The sequence below is a fragment of the Puma concolor genome, chromosome A1, assembly GCF_028749965.1.
Source record: "Puma concolor isolate L17-30 chromosome A1, mPumCon1.1.hap2, whole genome shotgun sequence".
Taxonomy (NCBI): domain Eukaryota; kingdom Metazoa; phylum Chordata; class Mammalia; order Carnivora; family Felidae; genus Puma; species Puma concolor.
Window position 1 is genome coordinate 213,960,217 of NC_141667.1, and position 11,466 is coordinate 213,971,682.

The following is an 11,466-nucleotide window of genomic DNA, read 5'->3' on the forward strand; positions in this document are numbered from 1 at the left end:
AAAAGAATTTACAGTTTACTTACCTGTGCTGAGAAAAACTGCTTAGCTTTCTTTTTTAAAAATCTTTTTAATGTTTATTTATTTATTTATTTTTGAGAGAGACAGAGAGAGAGAGAGAGAGAGAGAGGGACAGAGTGTGAGTGGGGGAGGGGCAGAGGGAGACACAGAATCCGAAGCAGGCTCTAGGCTCTGAGCTGTCAGGATAGAGCCTGACGCGGGGCTTGAACCCACAGACCGTGAGATCTGTGACCTGAGCTGACGCTTTACTGACTGAGCCACCTGGGTGCCCCATGAATATACTACTTTCATAAGAGTATTGAATGCTATGGAAACAGTGAAGAAGCAGTGTTTCAAATAACAATTAACACAGAGAATGAAAGCGAGAAGGAGCAACCACCCCAATGCAATACTGTTCTTACAATTTCTACTTACTGTCTATGGCAGGCCCTTTGGGTTATTGAATTCAGATACCAACCTTGTCATTATTGTTCCTGTTTTTCACGTGAGAAAACTTGGGTTGAAAGAAGTGAAGTGTCTTACCCAGTGGGCATAGAGGTAATGCCCGGGTCTGCCAGGCTCCTGTGCTCATTACATTACACTGTGTCACCATATTGAAAAACCAAAAGCCAAAAGGTGACAGAATCACCTGTCATAATACATAGAGACAACAGCTATTTACACTGGCACGTTTTTCTCCCACACGTTTATGTCATACAACTGGGACTTCTTTTATTTCCTAACGGTTTGCCCAAACGTCTTTTCAAAATCTCCACATTCACCTTTGGGCTTTTCAAGTTCGGTGGTTGATGAATCTTGCCACTCTTGGCTGGAGATACCTTGACCCGAACTCTTCGGTTTGACTGATGTGTATAATGTTGTATTTTCTTTGCATTCCTGTTATGGGGTGCCGCTTTGAGCCTTAGTTACAAAGTTGACCGTCTTTACAAGGTGAGCATTTCAAGTTGAGTTCGTCTTGCCCCAGCAGGCAGGCATCTCCTCCTGGGTACACTCTCCCATACGTTGTTCTAGTCATTCGGGTTGAACACCTTTGAGAAGTCCGTTATCTTTGACCTTTCCCTCTCTGCTCTGATGCCTGTCTCCAACAGAAGTAGGAGAGCGTGATACTGGACAGGAAGAAGAGATGGCAGGTGTTAGGGGAAAAAATAGTCCTCTCCTGGGGGATTGGGGAAAGAAAGTGAAATGTTAAAAGTGTCTGACGCTGTGGCCTAGCAAAGTTGGCACAGAAATTTAACCATCACACCGAGCTTTTGGGCCTGGCCAAAGTGAAGACCCCAAAGGACCATTCCCACAGTATGAAAGTGAAGTTGGGAGGGGGGAAAAACCCACGACTCTCCCACCCTGCGGATTGGAAGAAGACTTCTCTGTTCAAACCTTTGGCAGTGAATCAAGGGGAAAAATTTTTTTCTGAGACTTGATAAACTGATTTTCATGTGAGTTTTTGTAGTCTAAATTCATCCTGCCTGGGTGGTCTCAAAACCCCAAGCTGAGAATGTAGTTTAACATTTTTCTGTTAATGCTTCTATGCACTTATCAGAGGCAAACAGGAATCCTCTTGAAAGTCCCCCTCCATCCTAGGTTTCAATTATTTCCAATTTAAATTCCCCCAAACAATAAGAAGCTTAGATAAAAGAAACAAATTACAAGACCATGAGCAGGAAGCAGCAGAAATGACAGAGTGGAAATCAGTTCAAAGATGCTCTATGTTAGTGTTATCAAACAGAATAAAAAGTAGTTGTGTTAGAGGGCGCCTGGATGGCTCAGTTGGTTAAGTGTCTGACTTCGGCTCAGTTCATGACCTCATGCTTCGTGAGTTCGAGCCCCAGGTCAGGCTCTGTGCTGACAGCTCAGCTCAGAGCCTGGAGCCTGCTTCAGATTCTGTCTCCCTCGCTCTCTGCCCCTCCCCTGCTCATGCTCGGTTTTTCTCTCTCAAAAATAAATAAGTGTTGAAAAAAGTTTTAAAAAAAGTAGTTGTGTTAGATATTTTTAAGACATAAATGGAAGCTTAAATATGAATAGGGGACCTGTCCACATCCACTAGGATAGTATAACAAACAAAAAAAAAAAGATGGACAATAACAAGGATGTGAAGAAATTGGGACCCTCATACTCTATTGGTGGGAATTAAAAATGCAGCCATTTTTAAAACAGTTTGACAGTTCCTCAAAAAAGTGAGACAGAGTTACCATGTGATCCAACAATTCCACTTCTAAGGATATATATACCCAAGAGAAATGAAAACATATCTGCACAAAAACTTACACATGAATATTCGTGGCATTACTCATAATAACCCCAAAGTGGAAATGACCCAAATATCAACTGATAGATATACAAGATGTGGTTTATCCATATAATAGAAGATTGTTTAGCCATTAAAAGGAATAAAGTAGGGACATAAGCTACAACACAGATGAACCTTAAAAACTGTGCTGTGTAAGACAGCAGACACTAGAGGCCACATATTATATGATTCCATTTATACATAATACCCAGAATAAGCAGATCCATAGTGACAGAAAGTAGATTAGTAGACTGGAGACTGAAGAAAAAGGAAAGTGACTGCTTTATGTGTATGAGTTTCCTTTCGGGTGATAAACGTGCTAATGATTGTACAAGTCTCTGAAGATACTAAAATCCATTGAATTGCACATTCAAAAAGGATGAATTTGGGGCTATGGAAATTATACTTCAGTAACTCTTATAAAAATATCAACAGAGAATGAAAATACACTTTAAAAACAAACTTCTAAAAAGGAAAACTAAAATAATTGAAATGAGAACACTCAGTGGGTAAGTTTAACAGCAGATTAGACATACCTGAGAGAGAATTAGTGACTTGGAAAAAATTCTCTAGAATACAGTGTAGAAAAACAAAGATGGGACGTATGAGAGAGAGGTTAAGTGACATTGAGGGAAGGGAGAGCTGACACATGTCCAATAGTTACAGAAGGAGAAGAGGGAGAAGACAGTGTAGAATTAGTATTTGAAAAGAAAGTCGCTGGGGGCGCCTGGGTGGCGCAGTCGGTTAAGCGTCCGACTTCAGCCAGGTCACGATCTCGCGGTCTGTGAGTTCGAGCCCCGCGTCGGGCTCTGGGCTGATGGCTCGGAGCCTGGAGCCTGCTTCCGATTCTGTGTCTCCCTCTCTCTCTGCCCCTCCCCTGTTCATGCTCTGTCTCTCTCTGTCCCAAAAATAAATAAACGTTGAAAAAAAAAAATTAAAAAAAAAAAAAAAAAAAAAAGAAAAGAAAGTCGCTGGAAGATTTCCAGAAATGATAGAAGAACCATCCACAGTTTTCAAGAAACCCAACAACCCTCAAGCAAAAACAATACACATTAAATTTTCTAGGAAAAGTTGTACACATATTTATCTACTTTTCTAGATTATTGAATAAGCAAGCTAAAATTTCCAGTGCAATCAGTAAGAGAATATAAATAAATTGCATATAGTCAAACTAGTAGAGAAAAAAATAGAAGTTAAAAAAAGGTAGCCTGGGTGGCTCGCTCAGTCGGTTAAGCGTCCAACTTGATTGCAGCTCTAGTCATGATCTCTTGGTTGATGAGATGGAGCCCCGTGTTGGGCTCTATGCCAGGCGGAGAGCCTGCTTAAGATTTAGTTACGCATCTGACTTTGTCTCAGGTCATGATCTCACGGTTTGAGAGTTCGAGCCCTTCATCGGGCTCTCTGCTGTAAGCACAGAGCTCGCTTTGGATCAGCTGTCCACCTCTCTCTCTGCCCCTCAGCTCTCATGCACACTTGCTCTCTCAAAAATAAACATTGTTTTGAAAAAAGATTTGCTCTCCCTCTGCTCGCATGTGCTCTCTCTCTCTCTCAAAAAGAAAAAAAAAAAAAAATAGAAAAAGAAACACAACTGGACCAAAAACTAGGAAGCACCAAATAAGACGGGAGATCTAAATCCTGCTTCCCTCATCCCTTATGGGTGTTCCCAAGAGCATCCCCCAGGGGCGCCTGGGTGGCGCAGTCGGTTAAGCGTCCGACTTCAGCCAGGTCACGATCTCGCGGTCCGTGAGTTCGAGCCCCGCGTCGGGCTCTGGGCTGATGGCTCGGAGCCTGGAGACTGTTTCCGATTCTGTGTCTCTCTCTCTCTGCCCCTCCCCCGTTCATACTCTGTCTCTCTCTGTCCCAAAAATAAATAAACGTTGAAAAAAAATTTTTTTAATAAAAAAAAAAAAAAAAAAGAGCATCCCCCAATAAATTTCCTATATGGGAATATTTGAATCTGTTTCCAGGGCAACCTGATCTGTGAAATTGGTACAACTGCTCTGGGAAAGGATTGAGTAGCACCTACTTAAATTGGACTTCTGTGTGTCATATGTCACAACAATTTTACTGTTAGAAATAAACTCTAGACATAATCTGCCATATATACACCAGGAGGTATGTACAATGCTCATCAATAGTAGACTGGATGAATAAATCATGTTATATGCAACCAATGGAATTTTATACAACAGCAGAAAAGGGCCATAGCCACATGCATCAACATGGATGCATTGCAAAAACATAATAGCAAAAGGAGCAAGTCACAGAAGAATACAAGGAAGAGTCTATTTAGCTAAAGTTCAAAAATAGGCAAAATAATTCACCGTGTTATTATATATACACAAATGCATATATGTATATATATACATATCCGTTCATAGTCATACATATGTATATATATATATATATATATACACACACACACACATATATACACATATACATAACTATAAAAATATAAGGAATAAGTAATACAAAATTCAAGACAAGGAATTGCTTGTGGAGAGGAGAGAAAGGAAGAGGACACAGGAGAGACTTCCGAAGTACCAGTAATATTCTACTTATGAATGGTGAGTCCCTGGATGTTCAACTCATTTTCTTCAAATTAGACACATCCATTATATAATATTTAAAAAAATGTTTTTAATGTTTATTCATTTTTGGGAGACAGAGAGAGATAGAGTATGAGTGGGGAAGGGGCAGAGAGAGAGGGAGACACAGAATCTGAAGCAGGGTCCAGGCCCTGAGCTGTCAGCACAGAGCCCGATGCAGGGCTCGAACTCATGAACTGTGAGATCATGGCCTGAGCCGAAGTTGGACAGTCAACCGACTGAGCCACCCAGGCGCTCCCCTTATATAATATTTTTAATGTGAAGTATACTTCACAATGGAAAAATGCATTTAAAATAAATTACTTGGGGTGCCTGGGTAACTCAGTTGGTTAAGCATCAGACTCTTGATTTCAGCTCAGGTCCTGTATTCATGGTTTATGAAATCAAGCCCCGCTTTGGGCTCTGTGCTGAAAGTACAGACCCCGCTTGAGATTCTCTCCCTCTCTCTCTGCTCCTCCCCTGCTCTCTCTCTCTCTCTCTCTCTCTCAAAATAAACATTTAAAATAAAATAAATTACTCAACAAAATTTATTCAAAGAAGGCTGCAGAATGCATTAACTAGGTGGTTTCTAAGAATTTTGCAAAAAAAAAAAAAAAAAAAAAAAACTTTGAAGAAAAATGTTTGAGCACAACTGAAAATTAAGGAAAAAACCAGTCCGAACACTTTTTTGTTTCCTGAATTTCCCCCTGGAAAAGGTAAACATTACCTGGGTTTTCTGTTTGTCAACCTCTTAAAGTTGGGGTGGGTGGGGGTGAGGGAGGAGACTGCTGTCCTTGGAGGTAATCAAAGGGAAGCTATTACCATCGCCTGTCTTATCTCTATGTCTTTCTTGAATCTCCTAATCTGTATTCCTACATGTGGATTCCCTCCCCACCTCCTGATAATGAAGCTTCATTATTTACCCTTATAGGGGATGTTGCAATAAGGAGTGTCTGTCACCCTACAAAGGGACTGGATCAGAAGAAGATGCTGGAGGCAGGTGGGCAGAGGAGGGAAGGAGATAGAGGAGGACAATTCACACCAGAGCTTCCAGGACTCCATTTAGCCAGGGGATGTTGAAAAGGGCAAAGCTGTAGCACAGCCAGTGTGGTCCTCAGCCAAGAGTGGGGAAATGCTGGCTTCCCGGGACGCTGCCCTGTGATTCAGGCTGAAGAAATAGGAACTGAGATGCTTGAGCCCCGTGTGGGCTAAGGCGGGTACCCGTGCACCCCCCAAGCCAGCTGGCCTGGCCATAGAGCTGCAGGGCCAGATGCACTGCCCTTCCGCAGATACTACTACAGCCTTTCCCACGGGGTTCACAACAGAGCAGTGCTCAAGACAACCCAGGGGCATATAGCATTTTATTACAATGAGGGAGTCTGGGAAGGGACCAGAAGCCCAGACCCCTGCTCCAGGTACACGGAGGATCCACTCTGCTCTCTTAAAGCTGCAGTGTTACTTTGAGCCTCAAGGTGGTACAGCAGCACAGTCTACGGCTTGCGGAAAAAACCCAAGTAAACTTTGCAAAAAGCTTCCTTAGGCACGATTAGCCTGACTGCTTGAACGATTTCTCAGTCTCTGGTGGGCATGCCCTGTTTCAGCTAGGCTGGCTCCTAATAGCTAGTCTGACTTGCAAGGTCTCTTCTTACTGGTCCATCCACTTCCATCCCCAGCCAGAACCTGGACCATTTTCTCAATGCTTTGGTCACTTCTGCTCAGATTCACCCCTCAGTTTCAGGTCAGAACTGCTGCCCTGTGGTCATGGGACCTGTCTTCGCGGGCACCACCTAGACAGTGCCAGGCACACAGGAGAGGTATGGCCATGGGGAACCTCGGGTCACAGCCTGCTCAGGTGCTCAGGTGAGCATGTGCAGATGGCCACCACCTGCATTCTTCCTGTGTTCAAGCCTCCCCTTTCCTTGGGAGGGAAATGGGTAAAATAAAACTGACCCATTCCCACCCGTCTCCGTCACTCCTCAGTAGGTTTTTTGGATTTTTCTATTAGCATTTCATCCTGTCCTCACCACTCATAATTAGCTTTTATCCTAAGTGTCCTCTAAATTTTACTCCGAATTCAGTCTCTGTTCAAAATGTCCCCCTATGAATACAATCTTCCTGGAAATAGCAACTACCTTCCATCACTTATTATCCTCTTACATTATATTATAGCATCATTGCTTTATTTTCCTTCTTAGCCCCTTTCCCATCTGAGATAAGCATGTATTTATTACCTCTTTACCCCCTAGAATGTAAGCTTCCTTAGAGCTGGGACTTTGCCAGTTTTGTCCTGTATTGTGTCCTCAGCCCTAGAACACAGGATCTGGCATATAGTGGACATGCGGCAAGTGTTTGTTGAATGAATGGATGGATGGGTGGATGGATGTGATAAGGATTTACCCCTCCCCGGCAGGCCAGGGTTTGAAGCAGTGAACTGAGAGTTTGCAGTCTAGAGTTGACCCACTAGTCACTTATAGGACTTTGAGCAAGCTACTTGATCTCCCAGTGTGTGGCCTGTTTCCTAATCTGAAAATGAGTGGGCTGGACTTAATGATCTGAAGTTCTTTCCTGCCCTGACAGTTTTGGTTTCATGATTAAGCTTATAAAAGGGCCAACACCATAAACCAGGTGATAAACAACATGCATTTGTAGCAGGAAACTGTTGCAAATATTAACCTAGCTTCAAAGGATGCATTTATTACATGTGAATAAACACATAATTGCATCATAAAGTCTTTAAAAGATCATTTTCCTAAGAAAATCTTGTATGTATTGGTCTTTGCTTATATTCCCATTTTGGTCTCTGGCTCTATGTATTGATGATTCTGAATTTTTTTGACAAAGTTTTGTTTTCTTAAATTATTGTTCTTCTTTTGGGATCTTCCTGTTATTTCTTCCCATTAGTAATTTCCAGTTGTCTAGAGTTGAGAATATTCTATATCAGACACAGCTTCAGGTTCCCAATTTTGGAAAATCAGTAACTTTATTTTGGGAACAATGCCACACTCTTAGTGTGCTTCAAACACGGTAAGTAGGTTTCAAAATAATAATAATAATAATAATAATAATAATAATAATAATAAAACCCCTTATTTTTTAAAAAGAACTATCATGTTATGCCATAATTTTCTTCTTGGTACTTGGTTGTCATTGTTTTGTGGGATTGGTACATGTCTGGTATCTATAAAACCTTAAAATATTTTTTTGAATGAGTGGTCAATGGCATGTGAGAGAAAAAACTCATGTCCTGAGACATAGGTAGAAATTCATGAAAGTGGCCCTTTCTTATCCAAGAGAGGTAATCCAAATGAGCTTGAGGGCAAAAGGCATTGCTTTTCAAGTCCCCCAACTTTAAATGTCTATTCTTGTCTCTTTATAATAAAAAGCAAACAAGAAAACGTGATGCCTGTGGTAGGCAGAATAATGACCCTCCAAATATGTCCAAGTCCCTATCCTTAGACCCTGTGAATGTTTTCCCTTACATGGCAAAAGGGACTTTGTAGACATGATAAAGTTAAGGACCTTGAGATGGGGAGATTACTTTGGATTATCCAGGTGGGCCCGATCTAATCTTCTTTAAGTGGGAGAATGTTTCACAGCTGTAGTCAGAGGAAGACATGATCAGAGAGAGTCAAAGAGAGGCCACGTAGCTGGCTTTGAAGGTGGAGGAAGGGGCCAAGAGCCCGTGAAAGCAGGCAGCCTGTAGCAGCTGGAAAAGGCAAGGAAATGGATTCTCCCTTGGGGTCTTCAAAAGGAATGTATGTGGTCCTGAGGACACTGATTTTAGCCTCGAGAGACCAACGTCAGACTTCCGATCTACAGAACTGTAAGATGATAAAATTTGTGTTGTGTTACACCACTAAATGTGTAGTAATTTATTACAGCAACAATAGGAAACTGATACATTACTTTCTTGTTTGAATGAAAACTTTTGAGTTCCCCAGAGTAAAAGAGACGCCAGGCCAGGAGTCTAGAGCTGAGCCACCAGCCACATGTGGCCACCGAGCACTTGAAATGTGACCAGTTCAAGTTGAGATGTGCTCTAAGTATAGAGTGCACACAGATTTCGATGATGTGGTATGAACAAAAATCTCATTAATAACTTATTCATTCGATTACATGTCGAAATGGTACTATTTTGGATACATTGATTTAAATGAAATATATAATTAAAATGTATTCACCTGTTCTTTTTTTAACTTTTAAAAAAATGTTACTGTTCGAAAATTTAAATTACCCTGCATGTATTTGTGGCCCACACTATACCTCTATTGGTCAGCATTACTATGGAACATCACTGAAGGATAGAAAGCGGTCACTTCAGTGATGTAAAGTTCTCCAACCAAGTGGCAAGCTGTGATGAGAATAATTAGAAAGAGGCTTCCAGGAGGAAAGGCCAGGTTTTCTCGTGTCTTCCTATACCGGACTGAAAGAGAAGGTGTCCTAAAGGTCTTTATATCCTCAGCACCCAGCAGAGAGACTGGCACATGCTCAGTATGTGTTTGTAGAGCATGCATTTGATGTTCCTGACCCTAGAGGGTGCTTTGACAAGGCACAACAAGATGGCAAATTTGTCTCGAACAATTGTCCTGCAGGAACTAGAAACCGTGGTCGAAAAGGTAACAAGATGCAACGACTGGCCTTTTCCTTTTGACCAGTATCTGTTGCCCTACCTTACCTCTCTTGCACAGGGCCAGTTAGCATTTCCAGATCAGAAAAGACATCAAAAAGGTTTAGAAACCAAAAGGCAGCCTCAGAGTCAAACCCAAATACCAAGAAGAATTCCAGCATTTCTGTCTGGCCTATTTCTTATCTCGGTGGCGATTTCTCAGTAATGCAGAGGGTACATGGGTTGAGCTTAGAATCGGGAGACAAATTCTTCATCTGAACTTGTGGTTCTCCTCTGATTTGCTGCATGATTGACTTAGCTTCCGTCTAGTTTCTTTCACCATGCTTGTGAAAGGAGGTACATGTTTATATCTATCACTACAGGGCACTGTGAGGATGAATTAGTGGCTCTGATTAGAAGTACTTTTTAAAATACCAGAAATAATTTGCTTCTGAAACAAATTACCCTGGCACAGGATTTGGGATCCTGATCAGTTGCTTTGCTGCAGCAATGGCTTTGACATTTGTGGGATCTGTTGTGGTTCAATGGTTATTATAGGTCCAACATACTGTAGTTGTCCACCATGGTTATATGTAGCTAAATGTTGCCAGTTATTTTTCCCGGTATGATGTCATTTGCTTAACTGAAATGAACTTTGTGCCATTAGAAATGGGGAAATACAATTGATTGCAATGCCATTTGAGTCTGTTTTGAGGTATTGTGGACGGAAATATCCTGGTTACTTGGTTGGGATGATTCATGTAGCAGAGCAGCCCGGGGAATAAACTTTACCTTGTCCTTGTCTTTATTTTTGTTTTCTATATGGAAACTAATAATTTGAGGTTGGCAACGTGGATTTGGGCTAAATTTCTTCAATGAATTTTTTTTCCATGGCTCTCTACTTCAGACCAAAAATCTCCAATCCTAGGCTGTTTTCCAAAGGCAAATCTACACACAGGCCCTCCAAAAGACTGCTAGCCTATCGGATACCACAGTCAGCCCTTCTCTGAGGTTGGCAATGCTCAGAACGCATTATATTTTAGTCAAAAACAGAGTGTCACCGTTTATTCCCAGGAGCCAGAAAGTGAATTAGTCATGACAGTGTTGTTGTCAGTGGAGATTGTTGCCTGGTACATAGGCCGAGCTCGTTAGTCTGACCCCCATGCTGGGGCATGGTGTGTGTGACCAGTGAGAAAGTGCTGATGGTCTGGTAATTGAAGACAGCGTGTGTTCATATCCATAGCCCCGCTCACAGAGCTGTCTTCGGCAGACAGCATGGCTGGTTGGTTAAACACACACACACACACACACACACACAAGCACATGCACACGCACATGCATGCAAAGTTAAGTTTTTCCTGATGCTTCAAGAAAGTCTGTGAGTGAAGACAAACGATATCGCCTGGGAGCAACCGACCGTCCTCTCACTATGAAAATGCATAGTCACAGGACATGAATAACATGGCCGCCAAAAAGCCTATAGTAATGAAGAGATCAAGGCATTAACTACTGACAGAGAAAATGATAGAGACACAATCCAACTATTTCATAATAACCTATAACAACCTTAAGCCATCTATGTTTATCCTCTTCAAATAAACCATTTTAATAGCCCCAAGCCTCTTGTTTAAAACTGGAGACCACTCATTCATTAAAATTATGTTTCTTTTAGTTGACTAAACATAGACAAAATATCTTAGAGTTTTGGAAAATAGCAGTAGCTCATGAACGACTGAGCACAGTTGGCTCTAGCTTTGAAGATGCACATGTTGAATCCCCTCCCCTGCTCCCCTCCTGCTGAATGCATAGCTTTTGTCCATGTAACACTATGTTCAGTTTGAGAGCTGCTGGAAGCAATGTCTTTTATTCCCCCTTTTATTTCCTTTATTTTGCTAGCTCGCAGAGGCCATGGCACGGTCTGTTATCATCATCACCATTTAAAGCTTATCTTTGTGGAGGTGATTGTA